This window comes from Perna viridis, chromosome 4 (genome assembly GCF_037379345.1).
Source record: "Perna viridis isolate PV_CMFRI_1.1 ecotype Kerala chromosome 4, ASM3737934v1, whole genome shotgun sequence".
Taxonomy (NCBI): Eukaryota; Metazoa; Mollusca; class Bivalvia; order Mytilida; family Mytilidae; genus Perna; species Perna viridis.
The window spans coordinates 31,792,725-31,805,867 of record NC_142448.1 but is presented as its reverse complement, the minus strand read 5'-3'; positions in this window follow the sequence as shown (position 1 = coordinate 31,805,867).

The following is a 13,143-nucleotide window of genomic DNA, read 5'->3' as shown; positions in this document are numbered from 1 at the left end:
CACATTGCAGTTTTTTTGTAAATAACTCAAAAAGCGTTGCCTGTAGCAAATTTCTGCTTGGGTAATATTGTTCAGCATCATGAGATGGACCTATACCAAAATTTTCAGAAGGATTGGTCAACTGATGTAGGAGTTATGGCCCCTGAAACAGTTTTTTTTTGCATTTTTCGCATGTGCCACTTTGAAAATCTTCTCAAATCCATTGCATAGAATTCAATGAAAGTTGGCATTTATGTGCCTTAGGGTATCTTACACAAAATGACCGTTGGGATTGTTGATTTATGGAAAAAAAACATGGCCACTGTTACTAGAAATAGAACATAGGAATCAGATGGCATTTTTTGCAAATAACTCGAAAATCGTTGCCTTTAGCAAATTTCTGGCATAGGTAATATTGTTCAGCATCATGAGATGGACATATGCCAAAATTTTCAAAACGATTAGTCAACTGATGTAGGAGTTACGGCCCATGAAACAGTTTTTTTTTTTGTTTTTTTAAGCATTTTTCGCATGTGCAACTTTGAAAATCTTCTCAAATCCATTGCACAGAATTCAATGAAAGTTGGCATTTATGTTCCTTAGGGTATCTTACACAAAATGACCGTTGGGATTGTTGATTTATGAAAAAAAACATGGCCACTGTTACTAAAAATAGAACATAGGAGTCAGATGGCATTTTTTGCAAATAACTCGAAAATCGTTGCCTTTAGCAAATTTCTGGCATAGGTAATATTGTTCAGCATCATGAGATGGACCTATGCCAAAATTTTCAAAACGATTAGTCAACTGATGTAGGAGTTACGGCCCATGAAACAGTTTGTTTTTTTTTTTTGCATTTTTCGCACATGCAACTTTGAAGATCTTCTCAAAATCCATTGTACAGAATTCATTGAAAGTTGGAATTTATGTTCCTTAGGGTATCCCACACAAAATGACCGTTGGGATTGTTGATTCATGAAAAAGCATGGCCGCCGTAACTAAAAATAGAACATAGGAGTCAGATGGCAGATTTTTGGAAATAACGCAAAAACCGTTGCCATTAGTAAATTTCTGGCATGGATAAAATTGTTCAGCATCATGAGAAGGACCTATGCCGAAATTTCCAAAACCATTCATTGACTAATGTAGGAGTTACGACCCCTGAAACAGTATTTTTGTTGTTGTTGTTGTTGTTGGTTTTTTTTTCACGTGCACAACTTTGAAAATCTTCTCTAAAACCATTTAAGATCATTGAATGAAAATAAGCGTAGTAGTTCTTTAGTGTATTGTGCTCAAAATGACTGTTGTGATTTTTAATTCTTGAATAGATATGGTTGCCTATACTAAAAATGAAACTTAGGATCAGGTTTTTGAAAAAAAAAATCAAAAATTGTTGCCTTTAGCAAAATTCTGGTTCAGGTCATGAAATGCTATGAAAAGCATTTCCTGCATTTGACAATTTAGTTGTTTTTAACTTAGCCTGTCTCATTCCTCAAGTTGTTCAAATAAGCAAATGGTTAACCAGGTGAACGATTCAGGCTCTCTTGAGCCTCTAGTTTTAGCTCACCTGGCCGTAGGCCATGTAAGCTATTGCCATCACTTGGCGTCCGTCGTCGTCGTCGTCGTCAACAATTTCTACAAACATCTTCTCCTCTGAAACTACCGAATATATTTACATGAAACTTAAAACAACTGTTCCTTATAGTATCCAGCACAAAATGACCGTTTGGATTTTTGATCTGTTAAAAAACGTGGTCGCCGTAATTAAAAAAGAACATAACGGTCAGACAGCAGATTTTTGCATATATCTCCAAAACTGTTATGTTTAGCCAAATTCTGACTGGTATAAAAGTATTCAGCATGATGAGATCTATCTGTGGTAAAATTTTGGTGATAATGTGTTGACCAGATGTTGGAGTTATTGCCCTTTTTGGACGTTTTTGCTGTTTTTGATGTTATTGCTTTCAAAAATCTTCTTCTCAAAAATTACTACACAGAATTAAATGAAAGTTGGTATTTTTGTTTTTTAGGGTATCCTTAACAAAATGACCGTTTGGATTTTTGATCGCTTAAAAAAACATGGTCGCCGTTATTAAAAATAGAACATAGGGGGTCAGACAGCAAATTTTTGCATATATCTCCAAAACCGTTAGGTTGGCCAAATTCTGACATGGGGGTAAAAGTATTCAGTATGATGAGATCTATCTGTGGTCAAATTCTGGTGAAAATCTGTTGACCCATGTTGGAGTTATTGCCTTTTTTGGACGTTTTTGCTGTTTTTTATGTTATTACTTTCAAAAATCTCAACAACTACTATACGGAATTCAATGAAAGTTGGTATTTTTGTTTTTAGGGTATCCTTAACAAAATGACTGTTAGGATCTGTGATCGGTTAAAAAACATAGCCGCATAGGGGTCGTACAATAGTTTTTTGTATATATCTCCAAAACCGTAAGGTTTGGCCAATATCTTTCAATTGCTGAAATACCCTTATTATAAGGCCTACAACAGTTTCCACGGATCAAAGTTGTCAGACGACTCCATGTAAGGGTTATTACCCTTGAGAGGTGAAAAATGACTTTTTTTTTACAGTTTTCAGCCTATATCTTGAAAACTATGATAGATAGAATGAAACTTTCAGTTGCTGAAATGATTCTTATTATTAGGCCTACAAAATTATTCAGGGATCAAAGTTGTCAGACGACTCCATATAAGAGTTATTGCCCTTGAAAGGCAAAAAATACGTTTTTTGCAGATTTCAGTCAATATCTTGAAAACTATAATAGATAGAATGAAACTTTCGATTGATGAAATGATCCTCATGATAAGTCCTACCAAAGTCTGTCTTCATGGAGTCAAAACTGTTGACTTCTTGTTAAGAGTTGTTGCCCTTGAAAGGCAAGAATTTAACCAGGTGAGCGATTCAGGCTCCTGGGATCCTCTTGTTATATCATTTAATGCCTCTTTTACAACCAGTACACATGTTTCAGGTAATTACACAGCTAAATTGCTCTTGTAACTCAATATCCCCCATAGATGTACAATTGACTGAATTTTTTAACCATATTTTCCATCCCTATCTTTCAGTTATTTCGGGCTGGCTATGGTTGTCAAACTGCATTATGGAAAATAGTGGAAGACTGGAACAAAGCATTGATGATAATAAATTTATAGCTGCACATGTGCAATTTTGATGGATTTAAGCAAAGCATTTGATTGCCTACCGCATAATTTTCTGCTAAATAAAATAAAATCATATGGTGTTTCAGATGAATCTTTTAATCATCTCCGAGATTATCTGTCAAACAGAAAGCAATGTGTTAAACTAGTATCCTCATTTAGTAAGTGGGAGAAAATTTATTAAGGGGTGCCACAATGGTCAATTCTAGGACCGGTATTATTCAATATTTTTCTAAATGATATAACTTATTCCATTCAGGATTCTTTTTTTCTATAACAACAATGATGACAGTACTCTTTCTTATGCTGGATACCATCTCGATGAAGTCAAAACAAAATTGCATGGAGTCAGACAGCTTAAAATTGATAGATTAGTTTGCAGTGAATCAGATGAAAGCCAACCCTGATAAATTTCAGGTGCTTGCCATTGACCGAAAAACTTATGATAAAACATTTCTTTCGATCTTGGTGATAATACTATAAAATGTGAGTATGAAGTAAAACATTTTGGAGTAACAATAGATTACCACTTAAAATTTGATACTCATATAGCCAACATTTAAAAAAAGGACTGAAAACAGTTAAATGTTTTAAAAAGGATAGGAAAATACTTCAATAAATTGGGAAGATTAACAATTTATCATTCTTTTATTTTGTCCAATTTTAATTATTGTCCTGTCACTTGGCACTTTTGTAGTGAGGCTAATACTAATAAAATGGAAAAATTCAAGAAAGGGCCCTTAAATTCCCCTATAATGACTATACTAGCACATAGGAGCTTTTGTTAAAATAAAAATGCCATCACTGAAAGGACGAAGAATTAGAAATATTGCAGCTGAAACTTTCAAAATAATAAATAGACTGTACTTGTGATGTAAATGTTATTTATTTTAATGCATGTATGTCGATTTTAAAAGCTCCCAGGAGCTTATGTTGTATTGTTTTAAAATATCGACGTTAAATAAAGCTTTTGTATTGTTACTTAGTAGTTTATAACATATTTATTAAGTAATTTGCATATTTTAACATCAAACCAAAACAATGGAATGCAACGAACAATAGCCTTATATCAATCCGTCTCCTGAAATCATGAATAATAATTATATCATATAGCAGAGTTCAAGGAAGTAGTGCTCTAGTGCTTATAACGTGCATTTGGTGAGTTTGGTGCAAAGCGAAGAGGTTGATATTTAATGCTCTATGTATTTACTCAGGTCATAAGGAATTATCAAAATTATTCAAAAGAAGTAACTCTGTAATTTAGGTTGTTATGTTGAAGCGTTTGCTCTGTATCAAAAAGTTTTGAACCTTGATAAACATTTCAACGTTATACTCATCATACATCTCATCTGATCCAAATAGGAGAATATTTGACGTCAGTTCATCAGGAAGTTGAAGTGCTGAGACATGTTGTCTCCTAAGCGACTGATATAATGGACAAAAGAGTAAGAAATGATTCGCAGATTCTATTTCACCACATTGACATAATGGGGATGGAATAATGTCTTTGTCGAATAGATCTTTATTTAGCTCCCTACACTGAATACGAAGTCTGGCATGTAGGATTTGACCTTTGCGTGATCCGCAATAGTAATATATTGGTTTTTGACTGACTCATTTTTGAGATGAGCTTTGAAAATTTTTACTGATGGCGAGGTCTTAATATCATTTGGTAATGTGTTCAATAATCGAATAGTGGAAGGTAGAATATAATTAAAATATTGGTATATTCTACAATAAACTGACTGGATTAGGTCAGAATTACGAGTTGGGCTGTTATGGACTTGGTTTATACTCTGATAGGAATCAGAATTTGAAGATAAGGCGGTGTCATATTGTTCAAAATCTTGTAGATTAGTGTTAATTTGTGATTTTCTCGCCAAACACATAATTTCTGCCATCCAGTTTCTGTATATAAATTGTTAATTGATGTTAATCTAGTACCCCTGTAACTATTCTTGCTGCATTGATTTGAATCTTTTTTAACTTTGAGTTTTAGAATAGCAGTGTTTGTATCCCATATTACATCGGCATATTCAAAAATCGGTCTAATCAAAGTTATGTTACGTTTTTCAAGGGTCTGTCTATCCAAAATTACTTTAAATTTTTGTAATATATTTAAACGATTGTATGCTTTGAATGTATTCATATCAATATGACTATTCCATCCACCATCATCAGATATTTAAGACCTAAATGTTTATGCTACTTAACTTGGGCTATGATGTCATTATAAAGGTACAATTCTGGGTGATATGGTTTGTTGGCCTTTCTAGAGACTGTCATGCCTTCTGTTTTACGGGAATTGAATGTGACAAACCATCGCTCAGACCACAGCGATGTATTGTATTGTAGTGTATTTGTACATGATCAGTGTAGAAAATTCTACGTATTTATTAAACTTGTTGAAATTGCTGTTTTGGAAACAACAAATCTGTCCCGTAAACATCTCTCTCACATTACAATTTTACGTAGATCCGAAATCTCCAGTGCTAACAGCACTCTGATTAAGATTTTCTTTTTCATTCATTCACAGAATCGAGTTGATTGGTGCTATACTAAATTCAACAGAAGATTGTCTACATACCAAATGAAAGATCATTAATGCAAGTGTACATTTCAAATATATTAACAATTTAAAAATGGATTGGTAGATGCAATTTACTAGTAATCTTTTAATTGTATTGTTAAAAGGAATAAGATTCGATACTAAATGTTGCTACTTCTGTGATAACATAAAACTTTCAATATTCCAAAAGCTGGAGTCCACCTCCAGTAAAATTTACATATATAACTCTGATGTCTGTGAAATAAGACTTGCTTTTATCCGTTATCATTGGCTCTCAAATACATGTAGACACCTGTATAAAGGAATCATCTTTTCGATTAAAAATGTCAATAGACTGATATTATTAATACTGTGTTGTACAGCTGACTGTCGTAGTTTTGATGTTGAATAGGATATTAGCAAACATAAATATCGTTTTATTCATTGAATAGATATCTTGTTGTTTGGTGATATTTATATCAAACGGAAAATGAAGTCAAAATTCGCATGACAAAGACTTTTGATCGAGTTCAAACAATTTCCCAGACAGGGCAAAAGTTGATCTTCAGGTCAATTATAAGCATGCCGAGTATTTTAAGCCCAGTAGTAGTCAAGCAGTGCTAGAGGCTATCTTGCAAAGTTATTTTCTACAAGGTCAATTATCGATTAATGGGCATGGTCAATTCGTGTCAAAAATCATTTATAGCACTGCCTTCCTCATTATCAAAATATACTTGTCGGCCTGCGGGCTCAAAGTCTATTTGAATAACTCGTAAGACCGTGCTAAATATAACTTATTCATCACAAAATAAATATGAGAGGGAGACCAAGTATGCTCTAATTAGAAATCTTATATGTAAATAAATATGTAATTTCATCTTGGCCCTGTCATAGGTTTGAGGTCTGTCATATTGGTCAAGGCGGTCGTAATGGTCCCGAGGCATCGCCGAGGCCAATATGATCGACAGAAAACTATAACAGGGCCAATATGAAATTACATATTTATTGCCAATTTTATTAACCAATTCAACTAGATGATTTGTTGAACAGTTGTTTTCGTGTTTTACCAAGAGCATGTAGGTTTATTTGCATTATTCAGCCTTGAAAATATCCTTTCTGTATAAAATGGAAGATTTTTTTTATGTTTCAGCAGCTTTTATTCTTGGCGATCAAAATTCGTTAAATCCAATTCTAACTCAAAATAGCGGTGTCAAACGACCGGAAGTTATGATGCCGTATTGACCCTCTTTTTTCATATTGGCCCCGTATAGGTGCCCGGTTTGAATTCATATCAATTGGTCAGTTTTTGACATATTTTAACGTATTTTGGGTAGTTGGTTGATAATGTATGATATTGCATGCAAGGTCACGTGTTCCCGTACAACTGAATTGGAAAATAGTCATGCAATATCCAACCTCATCATCATAAATATTGCACAGGGACAACTCCGTTTCTGACGAAAATGACCCCAAGGACCTCAACATCTTCCTATATATTTGATTATAAATATTGCTGATGGGAGGATTCTCCTTGAAACACGTGCACAGCATATCGAAATTTGTAATATATATGATTGGTATTTGTGTTCTTTATTAATGTGATTTAATTAAAACATATGTTAAGTGTAAAAAAATATCAGTTTCCATTTATATATACTAGTAAATGAACATTTACTTTTGACACTCAACGTTTAATTACGCATTTTCAGTTATATTCGACGTAATTTGTCTCAGCCGGAATTTGAACAACACCAGAGACATTGGCACCTGGTATGGTTTCTCTATATCAATTAGCATTGTCATCTGAAGATATCATATTATATAAAGATCTTTATATTAAAGCTTTGGTATTGTCGTAGTCGTATTGGACCAACAGATAGCCATTCTTCCTTTTCCAATATATATATATAAGGCTGCTTAATCACATAATATGATTACTTCTTCTAAAAAGGATTGAAGAAGTTGCCATTTCGACTTTACTTTGAAAATTAAGAAAAGAATTTTAATTCGTAGAAAGGCATTTTAGTATGAAGAAACGTAAGGTTTTAACGTCAATGGCCATTTTGATAGTATTGAAATATTTCATACTGGCTGTTGATATAAAGAAAAAGAAAGAACGTACGAAAAATGGGGTATTTTTCGAGAATTCAAATGGAACCACTTTACGCGACTTAGAAAAAGCGGTTACTACAACTTTGAAATCAGACAACTCTGATACGTTACGATCAAAATTACCGACGGAGATATATACTTCCATAAAAGCCAAGCCAAGCACCGGTTTAGATTTTGAATTTACTACACCAACAGGTCGTGCACAGATAGAACACTTCAATGCTACAAGAATTAAAACAACAAAAAGGATAGAAAACATGACGTTATATGATATACAGATACAAGATGATACAACTGATTCGATATCAACTTTTGCTTCAGACACTCCCAAACACGCTGCTTCTGACATTCAAGAAGACGTTTGTAGTCAATATGGCGGTTGTGAACTGGTTGAAGATCCCTACTGGTACTGCCAATGCGATGAAATCTGTGAAGAATTTAATGACTGTTGTCCGGAGTATAACTTTACCAACACACGGCGTTCTAATAACAAATATAGTTGCGTAGGAATTGAAGATAGCGTCAAAAATTTGTGGGGGGTACAATCTATATCAAACTGTCCTAGTGCTTTCAAAAATGTAAGTATCATTGCAAAATGCTCAAATGGTCTCATGAAGGATACTGGACCACCTGTGTTAAGCTTACACGATAATTCACTGGTATACAGAAATAAATATTGTGCCTTATGCAATGGAGTATCAGCTGAGGTTATAGATGTTGTATTCACTGCCGATTCATTTGTTTCAGACTTTATTGATCAGTTGTCAAATATGACTGATGTTGACGTTCAGGAGTACTTGTTTGAGAAATGTTCTTACAGACTTCTTATCCCAGACGGTGCTCGTTTACGATATTGTATGGTCGGTTTTGTTCAAAATGATGATTTCTTGTGTCATCGTTATAGTAATCCGGTATGGTATGCAGAAGAGAACAAATACTATAGAAATAACTTTTGCAGGGACATTAAAGATAAAACGTTTGGGATTTGTCTACAAGATATTTTACCGAGCTTGATAATGAGAAATTATGGAGCGTCATTGTTTCAACTGAATAAGCTGTCTATACTGTTTTCATTTAGAAAGACCACATATAAAATGAACCAGAACCAATGTAAAACATGGAACGAAAAGGTAAATAAGATTATAAATATATAATAAACATGTCGATTGGTAAATGTAGATTTTTGTAATTAGGTGAATAGTAATGAGATCTTTTAACTTTTTAACTTAAAGTCTGCATTGGTGTCGATGACATGATTAATATGTAATATATATTTTATTTAAAAAAATGATTGATTCGTTTCTATTTCATAAAATGAATATATACAAATGAAAAAGAATATGCAAATATTACAAGAAAAGGAATAAAGAGAGCACCCAAACAAATTATGCATCAAAAACATAAATGTAATTTCCTAGCAGAAGTATGATGAATCCTGTTTAACAAAGTATCCCGTCAGACTGTAAAATATTGTCAAGAGTATTAAAACACTAAAGAATCATTTGATTTTGGTAACAGAAAACTTATCATTTAATAGATGGTATGTAAATACACGCTTTCATATACGAATTTTTACAAGATATCTTATTATAGTAAATCTGTATTTTAAATTAAATGCTTTATATTATATCTCATGAACATACAATGCAATATATGAGATGTTTTAAAAATATCTGATCTCTTATGATGTAATGTGTATAAGATATTTTATGAAGTTCATAAGATATCTTGTAAACTGTATATTGTATGAAAAACAGTATTTATATACATCTTTAAAGGGGTATAATTTAGATATTGCGTGCCATAGATGACATATCTTTTCTTTGATGCACCAAAAAAAAGTCAAATTTATTTTACACCTTAATGTTGTAAAAATGCAATACGAATAATATATATCTTAGTATTTTCTATTTACATTTTCAGAATGATAAATTATGTGAGCACCTGCCAAAATTTATCAACGCACTTATTGATGTAGAATTCAACATCAAATTACCCGAAAACGGTAACCCGACTATGAAAGAAATTTTCCAAGCTGTTCTTCTTACGTCTAAGGTAAAATCAGTGGATGGATTTACGCACACTAGTTGGAAATTCGAATTGAAATTTGACGAAAAACCAATGTTTATTAACATTAAAACCAAATGCACAATACTGAAAAAAATCTTTAGCAATGAAATGTCTGACATAAGACAAAAAATTGAAAACCAAAAAGTTTCCATCATAGAGACAAATAACCATGGAAGAAAGTTTGAAACTTTTATTCTGCAGAACTCAGATACGTTGAACATGAGTTACAAAAATTACATTTTGCCATATGAAAATTCCATTGATAGTTTGTATTCATATTTTGATATAAAAACTCCAAATATCACCTTTTCTAAATTATGTAACGATGTTGAAATTCTAGTAAATCGTGGAAACGGGCAATCACTCAGCGTAATTTCTTTCAACTGCAAAGCAATATTATTTAATCAAAATAAATCGTCATTTCTTTCAATTTTAACATACACACTATCCAGTGTTTCTTGTTTTTCTCTTGTTGTAATGGTTGTAGTAAATCGGCGACGAAGCTTTCATCTTGAAATTCCATTTGCTAATCTTGAGAACGTCGCAATTTCTATGGTTATCTCAAATATCCTCCTTATGATAGGGAATGTGGCTGCTCATATCAGTAACTGGCTGTGTTATGTTATTAGTGTCATCTCACACTACTTGTGGTTAGCAGCATTCTCATTTACAAGTCTAGCAGTTTTTCACATAGTTAAAACTTTAATGCAGTTGAAAGGAAGACAGACAATAACCAAAGAAAACAAAGCCAGAAAACGACGTACGATGAGAGTTGTTGGCCTTATCATACCTTTCCTCTTCGTTGTACCTGCGATAGTTGTTGATCAGTATGCACCAAATTATTACTCACCTGGATATGCTAGCAATAATGTTTGTTTTCCGACCAAATTTCCAGGAAACCTTATTTTCTTTATGTGTCCAGTTCTTGCTTTAATCATTTTCAATACTGCAAGTATTGTACAAATTATCGTCAAAATCCGCATGGCCACTATTTCGAGGGGAAACATGCGGAAAACGTCTTCTTTCTCTGAGGCAAAGGTCTTTCTAAGAATCTTAGCGATATCCGGATGGTTGTGGTTAACTGGAATACTGGCTACCTATTTTGAATTCGAATGGCTCGAGTATGTGTTCACAATATTGTGCGGTTCTCAAGGAGTGTTCGTTGCCATTGCTAACTTGACGACAAGGCGCATGAATTGTTGTAAAGGTGAAGAACGCTAAAAGTGTAAAGGATGTTTACAGAATATAATATGTAAAATCAAACAATATGGAACAAGAAAATAAACTTATTTTGTTTCAATTCTTATTGCTTAAATACTGAAAATAAATTGTAATAAATCTTCTTCTGAAAACTAGTATATTTAATCAAATATGTCTTCATATTGAGGTTTATTCATCACCATAATGATTTGTAGAAATCAATTAATAAGAATTATATATAAATTCAATTGCAACGAAGAACAATGATTCATAATCAAAACAAGTAACAAAAAAAACCAAACAAACAAACAAACACAAAAAGTAAGTAAAACTATAAAAACAAAAACAAATAAACAAATAAAAAGTACAACAAAACCAATATCAAAGCAGTCTTATGTACCATACCGTTTACCAAAATCAATTCTAAACGAGACCATAATACAGTAGGCGTCATAGCACCTTATATTCGTCCTACTTGTCATTTGCTAAGTTCGTTTCATCGAATATTGAAAATTAAAAACTGCACACGGGTGCATATGTGCATGAATTACCTTTTAATTTGTGGATCTTAAATATACTTTTTACATCCAAGTTTTGTTATAAAAGTTGCAAAAGTAGGACAACTTGTAAAGGACAAAGAATGCGCAAAGAAAACCGAAACGACAAGTAACGTTCCAAGAACCAAAGAAAACGCACAATAACGTAATATGCAAAACAATGGCATTATGAGCGAAATACACCGTCCAATAGCACGTACGTATTGGCAATCTGACACATTTTTTTTTCTAATGTATCAACCTATAAACTCTTCAATTAGTGTACTTATTAGACAAAATGGGGGAAATGCTCCCTCCAAGTCATACGTAGGGTCTGGGAGTCGGCCAAGGCGTCAACTGAGCAACCCAGCCGCAATCAGAACATTTCGTTGGTTTGGTATCTCAAATGCTAAGCTGCGCCACCAACAATCGATGTTTCTACCAACCATTTACATCGACCAATCAATATAGTAAACAAACACGCAATTGTGTATTAAAAAGAAATCACATTATCATCATGGGTGTTTAAGTAGCAGTCTTTATAAAAAGTCAGACAGGCATTGATTCATACATGTCAAATATCCGTCGAATTGACTATTATTTCTAATTCAAAAATGTATTGGTGGTGTTACATCACAGGGTAATGAAATGCGTCTAGAGCGACTGGGATCAAAATTGTAGATCTGCGGTTGCCGCTGGCTAGCCTACTTGAAGGCGAAAGGGAGAGTCGAGTGCGTAATTCTTGCCCCCACCAGTACAAAGCCTCTACACTACCAAGACTCCTTCAAATACCTCCCCGTGGCAAAGCACGTCAACTGGGATCCAGTATCTCAGGCAAATTTGAAGAGGATCTCGGAGTAGCAAGGACCCCAGAGATGCAGTGTGTAGGCCCACCGGTATATGGATATGCCCTAGCACTCATCAACCTTGCCCCAGCTAATGGGTTAAATAGTTCTACTGCCTTGTAGATGACTCGGGAGAGTCAAAGGCTATGGAAGAAAATCCTGACAGAAAATCCGGGCAGATGACCCACCAGGGAAATGTAATCATCTAAGGGAAGGAAATCCCAACTAATTACGGAAACTGTAAATGAGTCAATTAGAAACCAAGGGATTAGTCAAGATATCCAGCATTCTGCAGACAACGATTTTATAGTTGAAAGAAATGCAAGCATGACGTATACGCACAAAATCCGTAAGGAAGTAAGCAGGCAGATAGATTCCCTTGCAAACCCCAAAAAAGCTCATCAGAGTTGGTACATGGAATGTAAGAACTATGTATGCAACTGTCAAAACAGCTCAAGTAATGGTAGAAATGAGAAAAGATACCAACTAGACATTCTTGGAATCAGCGAATACAGATGGACAGGATCAGGAAAAATCAAGACACAAACAGGCGACAACATCATTTACTCAAGAAGACAAGATGACCATCATAGCAATGGAGTTGCAATAGCCATGTCTAAAGAAACATCAAAGTCATTTTATAAATGGTCACTAATTAGCGATAAAATCATAA